At 50.1% G+C, this 24,719-nt stretch overlaps 1 protein-coding gene across 2 annotated transcripts in view; it reads left to right on the forward strand.

The window, feature by feature from the left end:
- Positions 1–574: 574 nt before the first annotated feature.
- LOC135221761 (zinc finger HIT domain-containing protein 1-like) overlaps positions 575–24,719 on the forward strand; it is a 143,638-nt gene continuing 119,493 nt past the window's right edge. For both annotated transcript variants that reach the window (XM_064259577.1, XM_064259576.1), the window contains exon 1: positions 575–730. The gene's annotated coding sequence lies outside the window, so the exon portion shown is untranslated. The remainder of the gene's footprint in view (positions 731–24,719) is intronic.

Raw genomic sequence — 24,719 nt, forward strand, 5'->3', positions numbered from 1 at the left:
CCTTGTTCAAAATGTAGCATTTCCACTTACCGCCAGCCTCCCAGCTTATAAGTATAATTGGTTATCATGAACTATTTATTCTCCTAAGGGTTGGGCGAACGATACACCCAAACCCTCTCCATCTCATATTCATTATATCTCGACTATGTGTAAACTTCCATTATTTCACGTATGGGCTATGGTACCCACCATTTTTTTCACTCCAGTGTCACCTAACGATCTTAAACGTTTATCCTCAAATCAATAAAATCATTTAGACAGCTTATGTTGGCATTGCCATGTCACAATTCAAATCCGAATAGCAACGCTGATCCGCAGTATGTATAAGTTTATAACCATATTTAGACCGCAGTTTTAATATATGACTCCCAAATTTTAAGCAGCCCACCCATTGATTGATTTGTCTTTTTTCAATCTCGTTAAAGTCCAACCTTTTATAGAACTAAAACTAAGCAATTTTAGTAAGCGATGGATTCATCGTTTATAAACATTTTAAAAATAGAGGTGCAGTTACAAAGTTGACAGGCAACCCAAACAAAATAATATTATCATTAACCAACCCCCCCCCCCCCTCCCAACCCATCGTCAACAACGTATTGTTTGGCGTTTATACACAAGACTTCCCTACTGTCATTGTTTAATTGTGCAAGAGGCCGCGCTGGCATAAGGCCTGTAGAGCTAAAAAACAACGAGGAATTTGCTAAGGACAGCCACCTCACCATCTGCCTGGGTTAGTAGCCAGTCAAAATGAAAGCCTACCGGTGGGCCAGCTATACTTTAAAGACAAGATTCCCCCTATAGGCTAAATTCACCATTTTTAAGATTGCTTATTACCTATAGCTAGTGTTTAAGACTCATTATCTGTACTAAGCTTTTATCCATGAAAATATTACTAGGTGAAATTTTACCTCAAGGCATTAGCCTAGTAGGTAGCTACCTATACCTAGTAGGCTACCTACTACCTAGTATCGCATTTTGGACTTGAAAATACCTAATTTTTCCTAGGCATTACCTAGGTAGGCTAGTCTAGCTACCTATACTCTGTTTTTTTTCATCTGTCCATCTGCCTGTGGTGTTTTTGTATGGTAACACTGCGTCCCGGGCTTTAGATAGTTACGCTGTGTGTAAGTTTTAGGTAAATAAAAGGATATTGGGTGTACATTTACAACTGAAAAGTGTTTTAATAATTTACTGTATGCGAATTACACCGTTAATATTCGAAATAGGATATTATTATAATCGTTGAATGTAACTATCTAAAGCCCAGGACGCAGTGTTACCATACAAAAACACCACAGGCGGATGGACAGATGGAAAAAAACAGAGTAGAGGTAGCCTAGTAGCCAATTGCATTTTGGACTTGCAAATACCTAAGTTTTCCTGAGTAGTATTAACGGTATTTCTACAGAAGCAATCCGCGTTGGCCTAGACTATGGCAATTGACGTTTTCCTGTTATTTTACTTAGGGTAGAATATCACGACAGGCCAACCCTCATCACGGTGGACGGGTCTTATTCACTCGATATTTAATTGGTGAAACATGAATACAATTGCAACTCTAAGCATACCATTTAAAAGACTGAAGTTTCGTCAACATAATGTGATATATGAAAGCCCCATACAAACTAAAATAAGCATGTGAGCTCTTCGTAAAATATGTTTTCAAGGCAGTTTTGAAATCCAATATGGCGGCTACGTTTTTCATGGACGGTTCTCATCAGTGACGGCCACCATCTTTCCCCAGCCTTCCCAGCACTCATTTGAACAATGTTAGCGTATGTATGTAACGTTTATTGATCTTACTCAAGATTGCAGTTGTAATCAGCACAATAAAACAACATTTTGTTGCCTATATTAGTGAAAGTATGAAACTTGTTATTCCCGGGGTTATGGTTGGAACTGAATTCATTCTTACCTTGTAATCAGTGGTTTGTTCCGATACGTAATACAAACCCTCGGTCCTTTAACAATAGGAAGGTAACTAGCGGCAGCTGGGACGGTCGTAAGCTTCGAACAAGGGGAGAACGGTAGTTAACTGCTTGTCCGATCGTGCGCGCGCTTGCGCGCCCCGAGAGGTGAAGAATCACTTTTGCTTTCGGCCGCGGGTGTGAAGGAGTGTTTCGTCATCGCTCTCTGCCCGCTTCATCGTCGTATGCTTTGTTTATATTGTGTTTTCTACTAATGGTTTGGTTTGAATCCTTGAAAATGAAACTGTAAGTACACTGTTTTCATTTTCATTACTTAATTATGAATCAACATGGAGCTATCGCCGTAGAGACGGCGATTTCCGCTCTTTTCATGAATTGAACCCTTGAATTATGTCTCGGTGCCGAGGGCGGGCGCACTCGCGCCGAGTCATGTATTTTGGGCGAAAGTGTGTAATTGAAAGATGTAAGTACTCTTTTTCATTATATTTTTGCCCTGTGCGTTCGTTGCCGAGAGCTTGATTGCGCTCGGCAAGAGCCTCTTATTTTGTATGAATAGAATGCAATGAAAGTGGATTCGCAATGCAGTTTTCTTTTCATTTTCATTTATTAATTGCATCAAATTTAATTTTGGATCAATTTCCGCTCTTACCCGGGAATTAATCCTTACGATTTATTGCTGTGAAAGTGAAAATAGCAAGTGCAGTATTGTTCATTTTCATATATATTTATGATAGCATCATATTTTTATGGATCAAGTTTCCGCTCTTACCGGGAATTGAATTTTTCCCTCTTTAAGTTCTATGAAAGTGAATCGCAAGTGCAGTATTCTGTTTCATTTTCATATTACTTTTCACTGCTGTGCGGGGGGTATGGGGAAGCGAAGGTCTGCCAGGAAGTCGTCGGAAAGCTCTCCCGCGACTCCCTTGGTATCCGATTCTTCGTCTTCTTTCCTGCCCCCCGCTCAGCTTCCTCGTATTTTGTTTTTGGGGTCTTCCTTCCGTTCGGGGTGGGGGCATGTCTCCCCCCCCGTGCGTGAGGGAACCCCTCTTACTAATCTGTCTGTGCTACCGCAGGTGCTACAGCCGTGGGAGACGACCTTGGACAGGTATGGACCACTGCGGCTGCAGGGCGTGCCTAGCATCCACGATCTGCTGCAGAGTCTAGCGAGGTCTGGGGCGGTGACCTTGGAGTGGTCTCCACTACAACCTTCACGGCCGCTTATGCTGCTTCCCCCCGCTGGTCTACACTCTCCCCATGCTGTGTCGGAGTGACGCCGTCTGCCCGCTTCTAGGGCCGGTCGCCGCCAGTACCGAGGAGGGGTTATGCCGCCGCCCGCCTGGGTGTTTTGTTTCTTGCGTGTTGCCTGCCCCAGACTTCCGCTGTTCCAGCAGCTCGACCCCTGGACCGGCCGCCAGTACCACGCTGGCTGCCGATGATTCTACGAGGCGATGGCTGGGCCTGCCGTACCTGTCGCTGATGTGGTTCCCGCTACTGGCTTGGCTGTCCCTTCTGTGTTTACCGCTGCCGCTGTTCCTGCCGCTCCTGAGCTGGTTGCTGTTCCTGTCGCTCCTGGTTCCTGCGCCTGTCCATGCTGGTCCTGCCCATGGTGTGTCTTCCCCAGTCCCAGGTCCTTCCGGACAGGTGCAGTCGGGCCGTGTTGCTTCGGCAATAGGCCCGACTCCGGCCTGGATGGAGGACCTGACGACTGTCCTGCGTGAGCTGACGAAGAAGAGGAAGGTGTCATCTTCGTCTGTTGCTGCCTCTTCCCCTTCGACTTCTAAGGCCCATAAGCCGAAGAAGAAGAAGGCTGCCTCCCCCCCCCTAAGAAGTCTCCTTCGGGAACTTCTAAGGGCCCGTCCCACCTCGGTGGGACGGGGGGTCCTTCTGCTGGTCCTCCTGCTCCTTCGGGAGCGGGGCCCGTCTCCCCTTCCGTAAGGAAGAGATAGACGGGGACCAGAGGAGTATCGGTTAGCTCTGGTACTTCCTCGCCTGGTGCTAGCGGCGATGCCGCTACGCCAGGTTCCGGCTCGGTCTCTCGTTCGCGGGAGATCCCGAGTGTACGCTCTCCCCTCGGGAGACCGTGCAGCCAAAGTTTCGGCGCCAGAGTTCGCTCGGCGCCAAGACCACGGCACGGAGCAGAAGGCTGCGAGAACCGCTCAGGTGACTCTCTCCAGCCAGCGGCCGCTCTCGCAGCGACCAGCTGGTAAACCGGGTTTGTTATTCCCCCTAAGAAGACTCCTTCGGGAACTTCGAAGGGCTCGTCACATTCCGGTGTGACGGGGGGGTTCTTCTGCTGGTCCTCCTGTTTCCTTCCGGGAACGGGGCCCGTCTCCCCTTCTGAGAAGAAGAAGAAGACGGGGACCAAGGGTCCTTGTGCTGGCTACCGCTGGTACACCCTCGCCTGGTTCTTGGCAGCTCTGCTGCTAAAGCCAGGTACCGGCTCGGTTTCTCGTCCGCGAGAAGTCCGAGTGTACGATCTCCTTCGGGTGACCGTGCAGCCAAAGTTAAGACGCCTGAGTTCGCTCAGCGTCATGACCGAGGCACGGAGCAGAAGACTGTCGAGAGCCGCTCAGGTGACTCTCGCCAGGCCAGCGGCCGCTCTCGCAGCGACCAGCCGGTACCTCGGTGTTGGACGTGACGGTCTCTGGACGGCGGCCACGGGTTGAGGCTGGGAAGAGGTCCCCCAGGTCCCCTCGACCGACGGTACCAGCCTCGGCTGGTACCAGCGGTTTTTGACGTGCCGCGAGGACGCTCACCGGTCTCACGGCGAAAGCGAGCTCTGCAGGTCACCTGACCGCCGCTCCCACAGGGACCGGGCGATCGGATACGGTGACCAGCAGCAGCTCGTTCTGACGCCACGGGACCGGGGTCGACGTGCTCAGTCGAGCCGCTCGCCACAGGTGAGCGGCACGGCCAGGCCGCAGATCGATCCCCACCGCGGGTTGGTGATCGCTGCTGCGCCCCCCCCACGTACGCTGGTCCTGCCGCGAGCGGGGGGGGAGCGTCAGGTCTGTCTCTCCACTACCTCAACTTCCTCGGGCTACACCGGGAAGAGCGAGGTAGCTAGGAGTGATCGTGAGAGGTGCGCCGCTCACGATCCCGTCACGACGCCGCACGTGCCACGTATGGTCTTAGGACCAACCAGGACGTTTACGCGCAAAGTGATTGGAGGCGGACCGGTCAGGGGGAGGGGGGTGGGGGGTGGGGTAGCGTCAGTTCTGTCTCTCCGATACCTTCAACTTCCTCGGCATACGCCAGGAAGAGCTAGGTATATAGGAGTGATCGTGAGAGATGCGCCGCTCACGATCCCGTCACGACGCCGCACGTGCCAGGTTTGGTCTTAGGACCAACCAGGACGTACGCGCAAGTGATTGGAGGCAACCGTCAGGGATCTGTTGCTGGTCCTTCTTCTGAAGGAGGAGGGTCCTGGGAGCTGCTCTTGTTGGAGGGACTGGACGGTCCTACTCCTCAAGACGCTGTAACTTCCGAGATTTCAGAGTAACTTACCCAGGTTATTGCACTGATTCGTCAGCACAACGACCGGGGGGAAGGATCGCCGCTCCCACCAGCAGAGTCCATGTCTCTGCTCGAGTCGTTTTGGGGCCCGAGAGGGAACCCAAACCGACGGTGGGTATGCCGCGATCGGAGCTTACCGATTCTGTCTTGAACCAGAGTCTCTCGTCTCCGGACAAGAAGGCTCTCTCAGTTCTGGCCGGTCGAGTCAAGCTACTTCCACCTCCTCTACTGCGACAGCGGCGTTTCTACGTGTCTTCGGACACCGTATTTAAATACTCCTTCGGTCCTCCTGAGAGGTTTCGACCTCGACGAGGACTGGAATGAGTCGAGGACGGTATCGGCTCTCTCCTGTCAGGTGTCGATCAGCCCCACCCAGACGACGTTCACAGTGGCGGCAGACCCTTACCTACAGTGAGAGTTCGTAACCCTCCTCGTGGGGAAAAACGTTTTCTCCTGACGATACGTTTTCCCAGACTCTGAGAGGCCATCGCCGCAAGGCGATGGCTGCTCCTACTCTTCTCCAACTGCTAGTTCCACTGGGAAGGCGAGTGAGTATCCAATTCCTCCCCCATTCCCTCCTCCTTCCTTACGGCTACGAGGGAAAGGGAAGGATCCTACAGAGATTTCTCTGTAGGATCCCACGTTGGGGACTGCGCTACCAGGGGGGACCTTCGGGTCCTACCTGACGTAAGCCCCGGTCGTTGAGGAGGGATCCTGCCCCATTCTCGATTTCTACGGGAATCGAGAGGACCACCAGCCGATATCGTTTGACGAATTCGGTGGGGGTTTCGCAGACTGCTTAGAATTCTACGGAATTTCTAGCGCATTCAGAGTGTTTAGAGTTTTTTACGATCTCCAAACACTTAGGCGAGACCACGGTCCAAAGTGAGCGAGACGAGAATCCCCGATATGTTACACGATAATCGGGAACCTCGCCTATGCTCGAATTCCTGGAATTTCTAGCATTAGGAAGAAGACTGCTGCTGAAAGAAGACTATCTCACAGTAGGCGACCAACCTGGAATAGAGAAGAACGGACGGGAATATCCAGTTTGGCTGAACTATCGTCTTAGTATTCTGTCACCATTGAAGCTTTCCTTCGAGGAAGACTTCTCCTTCACTCTCTTTAATAGAGAACGAAGGTGGTCGATCTCCAATCCTTATTTTGTTTTCTTGAAGGAAAGAATTTAGGATGGAGATCGTTGTTCAGAATCCTACAAATATACTACGTATATTAACCTCGCGACATGATTTCTGCTAAGCAGTTGAATGGTCCGAGGGGTAGGCGCATATCCTGGTTATCTACGGATTGCGACTTAGACGAAAAGTATTCTATTGAACTGCAACCGGGTTGCCTGCAACCTCCCCGGAGTTTTCCAGTTTCAATTTTATATACTTATGGTGTTGTCACAACAACACCATTTTAGCTTTTATATTTACCGAAATTCGTTTCGCTTAAATATAATTGCTCGAGCATATCTTTTTATGCTCGGTGGTTCTAGCCGAACGCATTCCTTCGTGGAAAGGATTACTTGGCAACTCAGGATGACGAGTCAGCGACAGCTACTGCGTATTGAATTGCCCGAGGCATTTCAGTATCAGCTGCCGCTTGAGATAGACAGCGTTTGTTATGTCTTTCTCACCTGCTTTGATTGAATAACAACCGTATCTCTGCCAACAAAAACAACGGACTTAAGTCTCTGATTAACGGGGATTCTGCATACATGAATGACCATCTACTGCTGAGAAACGCTAGTATTCATCGTCTTCGGTATTGCGAGAATTTTAAACAGAGATATCTATTCGACTCTCCATCTTTCTGTTTAACCGCACGTAACAGGAATTCTGTTAATAGTTTCTTGCCTGCATCGTATCCCGATAATGCGAATGATTTTTGCGGAATCTGGAGTTTGTCCTCAAAATATCTTGTATTCGGAGGTGTACAATTGTTCATTGTTCACCCCGGATTAGCAGATGTATTGAAAGACATCGCCTACTCCCACACCTGCCAGCTCTACTTCAAACGTTCAGCCCATGAGAAGCAGTTCTTCAAGCGGCTCTCCCCTGTGTTTCATTACTGAAGAACGCCCCGCTTTCATTGCACAACGGACAGCAATGAAATGGCGGTTAGCGTTTTCAGTCATGTGTAAGCACAGGTTTAAAATCTTGAGATTCCTTCTCTCGATTCAGCTGGAAGACGTAGGTTGCATTCATTGCCTACCTTCGTCTTCAACGTCACATAGTGTTGTTTTCTCCTTAAGCTGAGATTCAACGTCTATGAGATTTTCTTGCCATCAGGGACCTCGGTCTTTTTGAAGGCAATTGACTTTCGCCTTTTGAGCTTATGCATTAAGAGAATCATCGCCGCGCCGTCCGGCATCGGTGACTAACAAATATTTTATTTGTTTGGTCTCTCAGCATAACTCTTTTAAAGGGCGAAGGTCACGTGACTTACCCGGATGCTTGGACAACTTGCCTCTACTGATTCCGAACCAGTCAGTCGGCAGCTGTCAGAGCGTCCGAGTCAGTTACGAACTATGCTGTGGACTAGTTCGGTTGTTCCAGAGCAATCATTACTTCGTCTTAATAGCTTGTCAGTATGAGTACTGTACATAACCAAAGTCGAGAAGAGGGATAGGTCATACGACTATTCCCTTCTTTTCGTCTTAGGTAACTGCATGACTTCTCTTGAGAAGTCAAGCACAAAGGGATGGGGATTTGTGACGCTCGATTTCGTACCGATCTTCACGTAGCGAAGACTCAGAAACCCTTCGGTAACTGACGATTGGTTCGAGTCCTTCACAATACCCTCCCTAATGGACTCACGCCTCCGATACGAAGGCTATGCTGCGTTTGTCCTGTGAAGGTGCGACGGAGCTGTCTGAAGAACTCGACACCCAGGATGAGTGTGGACGCCTCTTCATCATTCTCTCGCGTTCCGCAAGAACTTCTCCGTGGCGCAGGTAATGAAGGCAGGCGCCTGGTCCAACCGGACCGCATGCACCTCCTTCTACCTTCAGGATATTGCCCACAGTTCCTTGGATCTTTTTCCTTGGGAACCGTGGTGGTTGCTCAACACGTTGTGTAGTTAACCCAGACCCTCGCAGGCTGAACAGCATCGAGTCCTGGTGTGACCGTAAGAATGGATGAGGAATGAGAGTGTGACTGGCTCCTCTTCCCATCTTTTCTTCCCTCTACCTTTGGGTAGAGGGACACGGTCGTCACCCTGCTGGGTAAGGACGAGATGCAGGTGAGCTACTCAATAGAGCACCATCCTATCCCTTTCAGTAGGGATAGGAGTAAATATCCACCACTTCCTCCAACAAGGGGGAGGAAGTGGATGCCAAATTGAGACAAACCCATCATTTTATGATTGTCTCTTGCAAACAGGAACAAGTTCTTGCTTGCTGGTACGAAGAGATACGCTTGCCTCTCTCTTAGTACTTGGCCCAGAGGTCTGACCATTGATCCTGCGGTGCACACCCCGATCAATCGGACAGAGGTTTGGATCCCTCCCTTGCTCTTACGACCAGGGAGGCACTCCAGGGTTGGACGAACACCAGTTCTGTTCACCAAAAAGACTCAGATTCCTCCCAGAAGTGAGTCTTCCTATTGTTAAAGACCGAGGGTTTGTATTACGTATCGGAACAAATGAACAATTTGTCGAAAATTGCATTTTTCCTAACTATACAAACCTGAGGTCCTTTACATATAGTCCCACCTCATGCCACCCCTCACTCTGCAACTTTTTGCATGGGCCTAAAGCAAAAGTGATTCTTCACCTCTCGGGCGCGCGGGCGCGCGCACGATCGGACAAGCAGTTAACCTACCGTTCTCCCCTTGTTCGAAGTTACGACCCGTCCAGCTGCCGCTAGTTACCTTCCTATTGTTAAAGGACCTCAGGTTTGTATAGTTAGGAAAAATGCAATTTTCGACAAATTGTCATTTTATCCTTACTGCCATCACAACTGAAACTCCACAGTGCTTATTTGATTGTAATTATACACATTTTGGTCTTAATTCACTCCACAGTGCACTCGAACCACATTGCGGTTCGTGTTTCCTAAGCACTCACTCCGTAAACAAAGTTACGAGCAGCAGACGACAACACTGATTATGAGAGCAAAGCTTTATTCCCTTAATTGTTTACTTTACTCAATATTTAGTTGTTCCGACACGGCATACAAACCTTCGGTCCTTTTACAATAGGAAGGTACTAGCGGCAGCTGGATTAGGTCGTAAGCTTTCGAACAAGGGGTTTCGGTAGTTAACTGCTTTGTCCGCAAAAGGCTGCGCGCGCGCGACTGGGAGGTAAAAAAACACAAATTTTCACTTTTGCTTTCGGCCTGCTGGCGTTTTTGTGGACGTGTATCATCGCTCTCTGCCCGCTTCATCGTCCGTTTGCTTTTCGCATGATTGTGTTTTTTTTTCTTTTTCTAAATTATTTAGTGAAACTGAATTGTAAAGTACAATCATTTCATTTGAATTCTTTGTGAATTAAGGATCTTGGGTCACCACGCCTCCGATTACCCGGATGCCGGGACTGAAGGGCGTAAGTGCGGGAATTCATTTTCCAGAAATGATCCTCGTATTGTGTATGCTCGGTGCCGAGGGCGGGAGCACTCGCTCCGAGCGTAGATTGGGGTTGGAAATGTGTAGATGAAAATCGTAAGTAAGTGCTCTTTCATTTATATTTTTTGACCTGTATGCCCGTTGCCGAACGAATGCGCTCGGCACGGAAACTTATTTAGTATGGAAGTGGAATCGCAAGTACAGTATTCTTTTCATTTTCATATATTATTTTGATTGTAGCAATACTCATTTGGATCAGTTTCCGAGCGTACCCGAAATGATCCTTCCCCCTTTTTATTTTGAATGAAGTGAAATCGCAAGTGCAGTTCTTTTTCATTTCATTTTTTATTGAGATTGCATTGTTTACTGGGATCAATGTTTCTGCTATTCCCGGAATTGATCCTTTCCCCTTTTTATTTGTATGAAGTGAATCGCAAGCGCAGTAGTCTTTTCCTTTTCATTTTCATATATTTTTTGATTTGCAATCAATTCATTATGGATCAAAGGTTTCCAGAAACCTTGATCCCATAAAGGTAAGGAATTGATCCTTTCACCCCTTGCGCTCGGTACCTTAGGGCGCAAATGCGCTCGATCCGAGCCCTTATTTCATTGAAGTGATTCGTATGCAAGATGCATTTCATTTTATCCCCTTATTATTGATTGCATCAATATATATTTGGTTCAAGTTCCGCTCAGTCAGGGAATTGATCCTTATGCCTTGCATTCGGGCCGATGGCACGATTGCTCTCGGGCTCTTATATTGTTTGTGGGTACATGGGTACTGTGCGGGGGTGGGGAACGAGAAACTCCCCCCACCGCTCAGCTCCCACTGTGGCCCTTCCCCTTGGGGGGGGGAGGTTATCGGCGTTCTTTTTTCTCCTCGCCCGATCCGTCGAGCGCGGGGGAGGGCGCTCGGTTGCACGATGTACAATTGTATTAGGGGTTCTTCACTCGTTCGGAGAGGGCTCACCCCCCACCCCCCGCGCGAGGGGACTTCCCCCCCCACTAATCGCTATACTGTTATTTCCGCAGGTGCTACTGCCACGAGGGTGGACCTTGGTGAGGTAGGGCGTCCTTCCATTTGCAGGGGCGTGCTAGTGTCCAGGGGCTGCGGTTCTATGTCTGGGGCCTACTGCGGGTCACCCATGGAGTGGTGACCACGCGCCAGTGACGACGTCCCTCCTCAACCTGGGTACTCGCCTCACGTGGTAACAGTCTTGCCTACAGCCGCTGTGAAGTGCCGTTCGCCGTACCGAGAGGGGGCGTGCCGCCGCCGCTCGTGGTTGCCGCGCTGCAGCGACCACACTTCCGCTTGCCCTAGAGCTCCCCCCGCCCCTTGACCTGCCGCCAGTACCAGGATGTTGCTGGCTGCTCTGCTCCACTTCCTGTGTTTCCGGTGCTGCCTGCCGTACCTGCCGTTCATGGGCCTGACTGTCCATGCAGTTGCTGCCGTGGCTGTCCCTGTCGTTGCTGCGCTGGCTGTCCCTGCGTTGCTGCGCTGGCTGTCCCTACCGATGCTGTGCTGGCTGTGCTGCTGTTCCTGAGATGCCCATACCTGCTGAGTCGTCCCTGTTCGTGGTGGTACTACCCAGACTTTGGTCTGTCGTACAGGTGCGTCCGGGCCCCTGTGGCTTCGGCTACAGCGCCCCGGCTCCGCCCTGGATAGAGATCTTACGTCTGTCCTGAGGAAGCTGACGAAGAAGAGGAGGAAAAGGTGTCGTCGTCGTCTTCATCTTCTTCATCGTCGTCGGCTGCCCGCCTCTTCCCCTTCGACTTCTAAGGCTTCACAGCCGAGGAAGAAGAAGTTGCCTCCTCCCTCCTAAGAATCTCCCTCGGGAGCTTCTCGGGACCCGTCTCACCCGGTGGCGGACGGGAGGGTTCTTTCCGCTGGTCTCCTGCTCCTTCGGGAGTGGGGGACCGTCTCTTCTCCGCAAGGAAGACGACTACGGGGACCAGAGGGGTACCGGCTAACACCGGTACTTCCTTCGCCTGGTGTCAGTGGTTCTGCCACTGCATCAGGGTCCGTCTCGGCCTCTCGTTCGCGGGAGGTACCGAGTGTACGGTCGCCTACAGCGACCGTGCAGCCAGGAACCAGACCTCTGAGTCCGCTCAGCGTCAGGTTCACGGCACGGGGCTCGGAAGACTGGTGACAGCCGCTTATGCGACTCTCACCAGACCAGCTCTCACTCTCGCGCGAACAGCTGGCTACCCGGGGACGTGACGGTCCACGACCGACCACGGGCTGAGGCTGGGAAGAGGTCCTCACCGTTCGCCGGGTGCCAGCCACGGCTGGAACCAGCGACGTGACGTGCCGTGAGGACAAGCACCGGTCTCACTGTGACAGTGGAGCCTGCAGGTCGCCTGACCGTCGCTCTCACAGAAAGCGACCGGGTACGGCAACCAGCACCAGCTCTTCTGATACTCGAGATCGGGGCCGCTGTGCTCAGTCCAGCCGTTCTCCACAGGAGACGGTTTCGACCAGGCCTGCAGCTCGATCGCCACCGCGGGTTGACGATCGCCTGCAGACCCTCAAAGCCTGCTGGTGCTGCCAGCGAGCAATGAGGAGCGTCAGGTCTGCCTCTCCCGTACCTTCAACCTCCTCGGGTTACACCGGAGGAGCGAGGGTATTGAGGAGTGATCGTGAGGGGTGCGCCCCTCATGATCCCACCACAACGCCCTACGTGCCAGGCACGGTTCTGGGACCGGCCAGGACGTATGCGCAAGTGGATGGGGAAGACCGAGAGGGCTGTCGCTGTTCCCCCTTCTTAGGAGGAGGTTCTCGGAAATGCTCTTGTTCGAAGGGCTTAACGGTCCCACTCTGCAAGATGCTGTGACTTCCGAGATCCAGAGGGACTTTGTCGAGGTTACGGCGCTGATTCGTCAGCACAATGATCTCGGGGAAGGATCGCCGCTCCCACCAGCAGAGCCACGTCTCGGCTCGAGTCGTTTTGGGGCCCGAGAGGGAAACCCAAATCGACGGTGGGTCTGCCGCGATCGGAGCTTGCCGACTGGGTTGAACCAGGTAGTCTCTCGTCTCCGGACAAGAAGGCTCTCTCAGTTCTGGACGGTCGAACAAGCTACTTCACCTCCTCTACTGCGACAGAGGCGTTTCTACGTGTCTTCGGACACCGTATTTAAATACCCCTTCGGTCCTCCTGAGGTTTCGACCTCGACGAGGACTGGAATGAGTCGGCGGAGCGGTATCGGCTCTCTCCTGTCAGGTGTCGATTAGCCCCACCCAGACGACGTTCACAGTGGAAGGACGGCGTTCCCCCTCACTGCTGCCGGAAGTGGGGGGGTGCCTGGCCAGCCATTGGGCAACTTGGCAGCGCCACGGCGCCGAGACCTGGATTGTAAATGTCCTTCGGGATGAGATCTATTAACCTTCGAATCTCGGTCACCCCTCACCTCCAACCGGTCCAACAGCAGGCGTACGTTCCAGGGGCATCGAAGGACGTAGCATTGAGACAGGAGATCAAGACCATGCTGAGCAAGAGAGCTGTAGAAATCGGCACGGATCAGTCACCGGGCTTTTACAGCCGACTCTTCCTGGTGGAAAAGTCTACGAGAGGCTGGCGCCCGGTGATAGATCTCTCTCCCCCTGAACCGGTTGGTTCGCCAGACCCGGTTCACGATGGAGACGGCACGCGCAGTGCTCGACTCTATCAGGGAGAACGATTACATGCTTTCAGTGGACTTGAAGGATGCGTATTTACAAATACCCATTCATCAGTCCTCCAGAAAGTACCTCCGCTTCATCCTCGACGGGACGGTGTACCAGCTCAGGCCACGTTGCTTCGGTCTCTCAACCGCCGCCCCACAGGTGTTCACAGCGAGTGTTCACTCTGGTGTCTGCTTGGGCCCATTCGCACGGGATACGTCTGATGGGGTATCTCGACGATTGGTTAGTCCTGGCGAGCTACCGCTCGCAGTTGCTACAGGACAGGATCGACTGCTCGAGTTCTGTCGCGATCTGGGGATCGTTCTGAACTTCGAAAAGTCCGATCTCGAGCACAAGCAGAGGACGAAGTACCTGGGTATGCGGATCGACACGGTAGCAGGGCGAGTCTTCCCCGCAGACTCGCGGATCAGCAGATTCAGGGAGGCAGACCAACCAGTTCCTGTCTCGGCAGGAACAGGTAGCTCAGCGATGCAAGTCGTGATCGGACACCTGTCGTCACTCGGGAAGCCAGTCCCTAACGGGCGTCTTCACCTGCGGTCTCTTCAGGGAGACTGAAGGAGAGTTGGTCACAGGCGACGGATCCCCCAAGCTTTCCATTGTCACGGACACAGGAGGTGAGGCAGGACCTAGCCGGGTGACTGGACGACAGGAACCCCTTAAGAGGAGTGCCTCTGCGCACTCTCCCCCCCCCGGGACATGCAGCTGCTCTCAGACGCATCGGCCGAGGGATGGGGCGCACACCTGGAAGAGTTGCGGACTTCAGGAGTGTGGTACGAGAACGACAAGCACCTTCACATCAATGTACTGAAACTCAAGGCAGCGTTCCTCGCTCTCCAAGAGTTCCAGGACCGCTTGATGGGACACTCAGTGGTGTTGATGTACGTCAACACCACGGTGGTGGCTTACGTCAAACAAACAGGGGGGGCCTAGTGTCTCTCCCGTTGTATCAGTTGACTCGGCAGGTACACGAGTGGGCCGAGGCGCACTCAATAGAGCTGTCGGCACGCTACATTCCAGGGAAGGAATGTAGTAGCAGACACGCTCAGCCGTGCGGATCAGGTGATAGGGACCGAATGGTCTCTACACCAGGACGTGGCGGAAAGGCTCTTCGACCTGTGGCGGCGACCAGTCGAGGATCTGTTCGCCATCCGGCACAACAGGAAGCTCCAGGTGTTTTCTTCTCGGCCGTGCCGGATCCATGGGCAGCTGCAGAGGACGCTCTTCAACACCCGTGGGACGACCTCTTCGCCTATGCCTTTCCCCCGTTCAGCCCTGATTCGCAAGGTGATCAGTCGAGCACTGGTCATCCCGAATCTCAGGATGATCCTGATGGCTCCCAAATGGCCACAGGCCATTTGGTATCCGGACCTGCTGGCTCTCTCGCAAGAGAACCGAGAGAAATTCCCCATTGGCACAACCTTCTCGCCCAGCCACACGTCGAGCGGTACCACCGAGCAGTCCAGTCCCTACGTCTTCACGGCTGGCTGTTTATCCACCATCTCTTGCGAACGAGAAGCTTTTTTCGTAGCGCAGCAACAGAGATGGCTGGAAACGTCCGTCAGTCCTCCGCAGCTGTGTACCAGGGGAAGTCGGCCGTCTTCTGTGGTTGGTGTCGTAGACGGGGCCTATCTCCTCTCAGAGCCACTCTTCAGCAGGTACGCTTTTGGTTTTCCTCGTTTTTCTTCGCCGAGGAAGCTCCTCTAAGTTCCCACAGTCAAAGGATACAGAGCCGCCGTGACGCTCGTCCTGAAACTGACGGGATTGGACATCTCGAACTCGTTCGAGATCTCCTTGCTTAAGAGCAGCCTCCAAAGGTCTTGCCAACCCAGGGAACTCACAAGACCCTCTTCTTGCTGGTACCTGGCATCGGCGAAGAGAGTACGGGAACTTCAATGCAGATAATGATGTGGATGAGATGCTGCTTTGTCCTGGGAGGACGCTACGGCGCTATCTGAAGAGAACCTCGACACCTCGGGCCTGAGTGTCGACGCCTCTTCATTAGCAACGGGGTCACCAAGAAAGAAGTATCAAGAACACTCTTTCGTCCTGGCTGCGTGAGGTCTTCAGGAGGGCGTATGAGGCTGATGGTAGTGACGACATCCGTACGTCCCGTCCGAGAGCTCACGAAGTCAGAAGTATTGGCCCCTCGTCTTGGCGTTTCGTAAGAACTTCTCCGTGGCGCAGGTATGGAAGGCAGGGGTCTGGTACAACCAGACTACCGGCACCTTCCTTATACCTCTTGGATATTGCCCATAGGTCCTTGGATCGGTTTCCTTAGGACCCGTGGTGGCTGCTCAACACGTCGTCTAGCTAACCAGACCTAGCAGGCTGAACAGCATCGAGTCCTGGTGTGACTGTATGAATAGATAGAAATGAGAAAGTGACTGGCTTCTCTTTCTATCTTTTTCTACCCTCTACCTGTGGGTAGAGGGATACGGTCATTACCCTGCTGGATAAGGACGAGATGCCGGTGAGCTATATGACAGAGCCCCATCCTATCCCTTTAACTAGGGATAGGAGCAGAAATAATCCACCACTTCCTTCTACAAGGGGGAAGTGGATGCCTACAAGAGTCAAAACCATGACTTTATCTTTGCTCCTGTACAGGAACAAGTTCTTACATTGCTGGTACGAAGAGATACGCTTGCCTCTCTCTTAGTACTCGGTCCAGAGGTCTGACCATTGATCCTGCGGTGCACACCCCGATCAATCGGACAGAGGCTTGGATCCCTCCCTCGCTCTTACGACCAGGGAGGCTTCCAAGGTTGGGCGAACACCAGTCTGTTCACAAAAGACTCAGATTCCACCCACCAAGAAGTGAGTCTTCCTATTGTAAAAGGACCGAAGGTTTGTATGCCGTGTCGGAACAAATGACAATTTGTCCAAAATTGCATTTTTCCTAACTATACAAACCTGAGGTCCTTTTACACATAGCCCCACCTCATGCCACCCCTCACTCTGCAGTTTTTGCTTGGGCCAAAAGCAAAAGTGATTTGTTTACCTCCCAGTCGCGCGCGCGCGCCTGTCGGACAAGCAGTTAACTACCGAACCCCTTGTTCGAAAGCTTACGACCTATCCAGCTGCCGCTAGTACCTTCCTATTGTAAAAGGACCTCAGGTTTGTATAGTTAGGAAAAATGCAATTTTGGACAAATTGTCATTTTAACTCTACTTCAAAATGTTTATTTAATTCATGTCCATTATCCCTTTTTTGCAACCAAATTAACCCCCAAAAATTACAAATGTTTCGGATGTATGTTAACGAGCAGACGACATGAGGAAAAATGGCTCATCGTTGCCAATCTAGTGGAGCGTCACACATATGCCGATGCATTTACAAACTGTTTCGATGAATTCTAGTTGTCATAGTAATGCAGTAATGATAAAATTGCTCTAATATGTATATATACTACAAATAGATACGCTAATTTCACTTATTTCCCCGGTTTTGTGTAAGTCTTATACGTACCTAGTTTGGAGGGTAAACACATACCAATTGACAACACTGATAAACAATTGAAGAGCGCAAAACGCCGCAAAGAATGCCGTAGTCCCCTTGAATAAGTACGAATAAGTGCTGGTAAGAGGTGGGTTTACGATTGTTGTGATGAAAGTGCCCCAGCGTCTATGGGTACAAGTGGTGCGCAGATTTAGCACATGAAATGGGAAGTTTGTTGACACAAGCGACTCCGTAAACATCAAGATAGCGTCAATCTTCGAAACATTTTTAGTTGTAAGTAAAAATTTCTAAAGCGTTTTGGTGAGATTTCCACTGCCGTAGCCACCCTTTTCAGTACCCTCTGTTTAAATCTTAAAATTTGGCCTTAATTTCTAACTTTGGAGAAAATACTTACTTCGAAAGGAGAGTAGAGGTCTTTAGCTCCGTTTTTCACCAACAAGAAGTCGCGACTGATGCCCATCTCTGGTGTCAGGACGCGTTATAATGTACTTTTTCGGAGGGTGGCTAGCGTTGATTGTAGGTGGCCTGCTTGGCCTGCTGTGATATTTTACCCTACTATGACAACTAGAATTCATCGAAACAGTTTGTAAATGCATCGGCGTATGTGTGACGCTCCCCTAGATTGGCAACGATGAGTCATTTTTCTTCACGTCGTCTGCTCGTAAGTATACATCCGAAACATTTGTAATTTTATACATTCAACTTACCTGTCAGATTTATACATAGCTATTACTCCGTCGTCCGACAGAAATTCGAATTTCGCGGCACACGCGGCAGGTAGGTCAGGTGATCTACCCCCCCGCCGCTGGGTGGCGGGAATAGGAACCATACCCGTTTTCTAATTCATATTTTCATACATTCAACTTACCTGTCAGATATATACATAGCTATAGACTCCGTCGTTCCCGACAGAATTTCAAATTTCGCGGCACTCGCTACAGGTAGGTCAGGTGATCTACCGCCCTGCTCTGGGTGGCAGGACTAGGAACTATTCCCGTTTTCTAATCAGATTCTCTCTGTCGCCGGCTGTATCAACATTGTTGTTACTTCCTCCTGACTAGAATTCGTTTTTCGCAAAGCTTTTTGATCATCTCTCGCTGATATTTGGTGACGTACTTGGATCGTTGTTTGGCATTCGCTATCGTGGACTGTTTTTTTTGGACTTGGTTTTGGAATTTGTGAATATGTCTGATTCTAGTGTTAGTTTCAGAGTGTGTGTGAATGAGGGCTGTAAGGTGAGGATTCCGAAAGCTTCGGTAGATCCTCACACTATTTGTAGGGGGTGTAGAATGGTTGAATGTTCGATTGAGAATACGTGTAACGAGTGTGAGAAACTGAGTGCACAAGAGTGGAAGAATCTAACTTCTTACTTGAAGAAGTTAGAGAAAGATAGAGAGAGGAAGGCGGCTTATAAAACCCGCAGAATGTCTGCCTCTCATGATTTACTATCTAGCTCTGTAGCTTCTTCCTATGATAATCAAGACCATTCTGTTTCAGCCCATTCACAAATTGCTAATCCCTCTAGTTCTGCTTCGGAAATAGCAGAACTTAGAGCTTCCCTTCAGAAAATGCAGGAAAAAGTCGCAGCATTGGAAGGTAAGGAAAGTGAATGTGGTAGTGATATTAGTGTCACCAGTGTAGTGGAGGGGGGCGTCTGGTCGTCCTCTGCGACGCTCCCAGGCCTAGGACCTCTTCCAAGCTCCCTGGCCCGGAGGAGAAGGAAAGTCGAAAGCCGTACGGGGGTTGTGGAGAATCCCCAACGATCAGGCGTCCCTTCGGCAGAATCGATCGTATCGACTGCCAAGGACCGCTATAGGAAAAGCGTCCTTCGAGAGTGCTTTTCGTCGTCTAGTTCGCCTTCTCCGAGAAGAGGATGGAAGGAGTCGAATCTTTCCCGTCCGTTGAAGAGGAGTATGAAAGAGCATGAGCTCAATTCGAGTCCCGAGCGCTTCTCGGAAGGAGGAGCGCCTTCGGTAATAAAGAAGGCGAGAATACATTCAGACTCTGGGTCTGGAAGGGATCCTAGAGCGCCTTCCAGATCTCCCTCTCCTAATTCGGAAGATTCCTCAACCAGGAAAATTTTGAAGAATATGCAAGAGCAATTAGCCTGTTAGTAGGAACTCGTTATAAGGAGCCTACTCGTAAGAAGGATGATAGGCTTCCTATTAAAAGATCTAAATACCTATCTCCTGTCGGGCGCGACGCATCCTTCAGGGAGTTGTCGCACAGGCGGCCATCTCTGGGGGGAGCGGTGCGCTAGACAGGAGAGAAGTAAGAAAGGAAGTTACTCCTGTCAAGAGTAGGGCGCCAACCAGAAGCCAGGCTCCGAGTAGGCGCAACGAGCCAGTACAACATTCAAGATCTTCAATCAAGCGCCAAGAGTTAGCTGAAGAGGAAGATCCTGTTAGGAGTAGAGCGCTTGTGAGACGGAAAGCGCCTACCGGAATCAATACTCCTACTAAACATCAGACGATGCTAAGGATCGGGAGTATTTGGAACGACGTGCTCCTACCAGACGCCAGGAGTCGTCGGGCCTAGATACTCCTCCCAGGCGCCAGGAGTATTCCGAAGCTTATACTCCTCCCAGGCGCCAGGAGTATTCCGAAGCTTATACTCCTACCAGGCGCCAGGAGTACTCTGGACTTAATACTCCTCCCAGGCGCCAGGAGTATTCCGAAGCTTATACTCCTCCCAGGCGCCAGGAGTATTCTGGACTTAATACTCCTACCACGCGCCAGGAGTATTCTGAACAAAATGCGCCTACTAGAAGCCAGGAGTATTCGAGGCGCTCTGCGCCTGCCAAGCGCCAGGAGTATTCCAAACACGTTACTCCTCCAGGCGAGGTACTCCTGCTGTACACCAGGCGCATTCCTTGTATGAAGAGCCTGACACTCGTAAGAGAGTAAGAGAAGAGTCAGAAGAAAGAAGGGAGCCTTCTCCTTCCGAGCCTATCAACCCAGAAGATGCCTCGGAGGACGATATGAAGGAAGGATCTTCGAATTATAAAGTTCTTTCGTCCCTTCTATTGGAGGAATATGGAGACTCTTTGACGCCAGCTGCTCCCCCTTCTCCACGCTCTCTGTTTTCGAGCACGAAAACACACAAGTCTTCCTCTTTCCTTAAAATGAAGCCTGCTATATCTATGAGGAGGGCTCTACAATCTCTTGACTCCTGGTTCAAGAAGAAGAAGGAGTTAGGAAGGACGGTCTTGTATGCCTCCCCCTAAACTTACAGGGAGAGAGGCATTTGGTACGAAATGGGAGAGAATATGGATTGTCTCTGTCTGTTTCAGCTGAATCAGACTTCTCGAGTTTGGTGGATTCGTCGAGAAGGCATGCCTTGAATGCAGCGAAGGTAACATGGGGGCTTTCGGAAACGGACCACCTTATCAAGGGACTTTTTCACACTTTAGAAGTTTTTAACTTCTTAGATTGGTCTCTTGGGGTTCTGGCCAAGAAATCTCAGGAAAAAGAACAACTCGACCCAGAAACCCTAAATAGCATCCTCGCCTGCATTGATAAGGCTGTTCAGGATGGATCGGCTGAGTATGCTCACTCTTCGTGCAGGAGTTTTAAAGAAAGAGGGCGGTTCACAGTGCTTTCCTCACGAAGGCTGTCTCTCCTTCGCAGAGAGCCGCCTTATTGTTTGCGCCTCTCTCTGAACACCTTTTCCCTCGCAGTTGGTGAAGGATATCGCGCATTCTCTAACTGAAAAGGCCACCCAGGATCTCCTTAGACAATCCTCAAGGAAGAATAGGCCTGTGGCTAGTGAGGAAAAGAAAGTGGCTCGCCCAGCTCAGCAACAGCCCTTTCGATGGAGGTCTTCCAACTAGATCGATCGCCAGAAGGAAGTCAACGATAAGAGTGGGGCAGGTCCTTCCGTTCGTCCCTTAAGAAAGGGAAGTGAGAATTCTGTCCTCCAGACACCCGTAGGAGCCAGGCTACATTCTTTTGCGAAAGCCTGGGAAGACATAGGAGCGAACTCTTGGACGATGTCGATTATCAAGAAGGGGTATCGCATCCCATTCAAGGACATTCCTCCCTTGACAACATCTCCGAGGAATTGTCCGCCAGATACAGGGACCCTGTTCTGAGGGATACTCTTCGTCAGATGGTGGAACAGATGTGGGACAAAAAGAGCAATAGAACTTGTGCTGGATTGCAACTCCCCGGGGTTTTACAATCGCTGTTTCTGTAAACAAAAGCCTCGGGGGGATGGAGACCGGTACTGGACGTAAGTGCGCTGAACAAATTCGTCGAACAACAGAAGTTCAGCATGGAAACGTCTGCCTCAGTCCTTGCAGCACTGCGACAAGGGGATTGGATGGTGTCCCTAGACCTTCAGGACGCATACTTCCACATCCCGATCCACCATTCGTCGAGGAAGTACCTTCGATTTATGTTTCGAAGGAAGAAATTATCAGTTCAGGGCCCTGTGTTTCGGCCTGTCCACGGCTCCTCAAGTCTTCACAGACGTGATGAAAAATGTAGCAAGGCACTTACATTTGAAAGGGATAAATGTCTCCCTGTACCTGGACGACTGGCTCATCAGAGCCAGGTCTCAAAAGCAGTGTTTGGAGGACCTGTTAATAACACTGGAATTGACAAAATCTTTGGGATTGATCGTGAACCTCGAGAAGTCTCAGATGATCCCCAGCCAGAACGTGGTTTATCTGGGGATTCAGATGGATTCTCGGGGTTTCGAGTTTTCCATCTCAAGAGAGAATAAAGAAAGGCTGTGCCACAGTATCGAACTTTCTAGGGAAAGAGCGCACTTCAGCGAGGAATGGCTGAGCCTTACTGGGAACCCTTTCCTCGCTCGAACAGTTCTTTCTCCTAGGAAGATTACATCTTCGACCGCTTCAGTTCTTCCTAAGAGAAGTTGGAGTTGGAAGACAGGTCAGCTCTCGGACACGTTTCCAATCTCGGAAGAAATAAAACATCATTTGAAGTGGTGGTTGATTCCATTAAGGGAAAACAAAGGAGTGTCCCTGCAAGTACGGAACCCAAGCCTGACATTGTTTTCAGACGCCTCGGAGGCGGGCTGGGGTGCAACATTGGGATCCAAAGAAGTGTCAGGCACCTGGTCGGCAGAACAGGTGTCATGGCACATAAATTGCAAAGAGCTCTTAGCAATTCACCTGGCGCTAAAGAGCTTCGAACACTTAGTCAGAGGCAAAGTCGTGCAGATAAATTCAGACAATACGACAGCTCTGGCTTATGTCAAGAAGCAAGGAGGACGCACTCTTTTGCTCTGTACGAGCTGGCAAGGGATCTACTGATTTGGGCGAACCAAAGGAAGGTAGTTCTTCTAACAGGTTTGTTCAAGGGGAGAGGAATGTGAGAGCGGACAGATTGAGCAGGAGATTCCAGGTCCTTCCCACAGAATGGACACTCCACTCAGAAGTCTGTCAGAGCCTTTGGCTCCTTTGGGGGAAGCCTCAAATAGATCTTTTCGCCACATTCCTCTCCAAAAGGATAGAAACATTTTGTGCCCTGGTGGAGGATCCCCGGGCTTATGCAACAGACGCCTTTCTCCTGGACTGGTCAGGGATAGACGTTTACGCTTTTCCCCCGTTCAAGATACTGGGGGTGGAAGTAGTCAGAAAATTCGTGGCATCCGAAGGAACCAAGATGACTCTGATCGCTCCGTATTGGCCAGCTCAAATTTGGTTCACAGAGGTGATGGAATGGACAGTGGGACTTCCCCAGATCTCTTCCAAACAGAATAGATCTGCTCAAACAACCCCACTTCGAGAGGTACCATCAAATCTACCCGCTCTTGCTCTGACTGCCTTTCGGACTATCGAAAGACTTGTCAGAGCGAGAGGGTTTTCTCGCCAGGCAGCAAACGCAATTGCTAGAGCCCGCAGATCATCTACTAGGCGAGTGTACCAATCGAAGTGGGAAGTTTTCAGAAACTGGTGTAGGTCGAAGAAGCTGTCCTCTTCCAGTACCTCTGTGACCGAAATTGCAGATTTCCTTCTGTTTCTTAGACAAAAGTCGCATCTCTCGGTACCAACTATTAAGGGGTACAGGAGTATGCTTTCAGCAGTCTTTAGAAACAGAGGATTAGATCTAACGAATGATAAGGATTTGCACGACCTCATTCGTTCCTTCGAAACATCTAAATCACTTGAACCTAAGGTTCCAAGCTGGAACTTAGATGTGGTTCTTAAATTTCTATCATCAGATGAATTCGAACCACTTCACACTGCTTCGTTTCGTAATATCACTAGAAAGTGTTTGTTTCTGATGTCTCTTGCAACGGCAAAAAGAATCATGAGTTGCACGCCCTTGAATCAAGAGTTGGCTTCAAAGGAGACTCTGCAATTTGTTCATTTCAGTCACTTTTTCTGGCCAAAAATGAAAACCCTTCGAATCCCTGGCCCAGGAGCTTCGAAGTGAAAGGACTTTCTAGTTTGGTGGGCAGAGAGGCAGAAAGATCCCTTTGCCCAGTTAGAGCTCTAAAATTTTATCTGGACAGGAAGAAGCAGTTGGGGGGTTCGCATAAAGGTCTTTGGTGCTCAGTGAAAGACCCCAAGAGAGCAATGTCCAAGAACGCATTAGCCTTCTTTGTTAGAAGTGTTGTCACAGAAGCTCATAAGAATTGTCCAGATGATTCTTTTAATCTTTTAAGAGTGAGAGCCCACGAAGTTAGAGCAATCGCAACCTCTGTGGCGTTCCAAAGAATATGTCACTAAAGAACATTTTGGACGCAACTTATTGGAGATGCAACTCTGTGTTTGCATCCCATTATTTAAAAGACGTGCGAGTTACGTATGATAAATGTTTTTCGTTAGGTCCGTTTGTGTCAGCACAGACGGTTCTGGGTAAAGGAGAAAGCACCAATCCTTAAATTATGTACGTAACCCTCTTGTCGGATGTGTTCTCGGGTTTTCGGTGTATGGGAGTGTCGTTGTCGCACAGGCGGCCTTCACTTCTCTTCATTTGAAAATGCGAGTGACATCTGACTATTAGAGGGGTACAAAAATTTTGTTATTTTTGTATGTATGAGTTTTCGAGTTTGTGTTGTTTGCTAAGAGTTTGGGGATAACTCTAGCAATCTTAGAAACTAACACGGGTTAGGATCGGGTGATCGGGATTGGTTGTGCTCCTTAAATAAGTGCGTGTTGTCTATAAGCGGATGTGCTCCCATTGACAAACGCCAGTTAGGATTCTGTCGAGTAAGTGGAAGAGACCCCATCGACAGATCCACAAGAGTCTTGGCCACAGATCACTATCTCGCTAAGGCTCTTGAGATGAAGCAGACTCCTGGCAGTAGCCACGAAGTCTTCATCTAAAAAGGTAGGAACTAAGGTTTATTTATACTACAACATATGTTGTTTACCTGTCTAGTCAGTTGGTTAGCTGTCTCTTGCCCTCCACCAAACGGGTGTCAATCAGCTATGTATATATCTGACAGGTAAGTTGAATGTATGAAAATGACATTGTTATGATACAATAAAGTTTCATACATACTTACCTGGCAGATATATACAATTGAAGACCCACCCAGCCTCCCCGCAGGAGACAGGTGGAAGAGAGAATCTGATTAGAAAAC

Source organism: Macrobrachium nipponense, chromosome 3 (assembly GCF_015104395.2).
Source record: "Macrobrachium nipponense isolate FS-2020 chromosome 3, ASM1510439v2, whole genome shotgun sequence".
Taxonomy (NCBI): Eukaryota; Metazoa; Arthropoda; class Malacostraca; order Decapoda; family Palaemonidae; genus Macrobrachium; species Macrobrachium nipponense.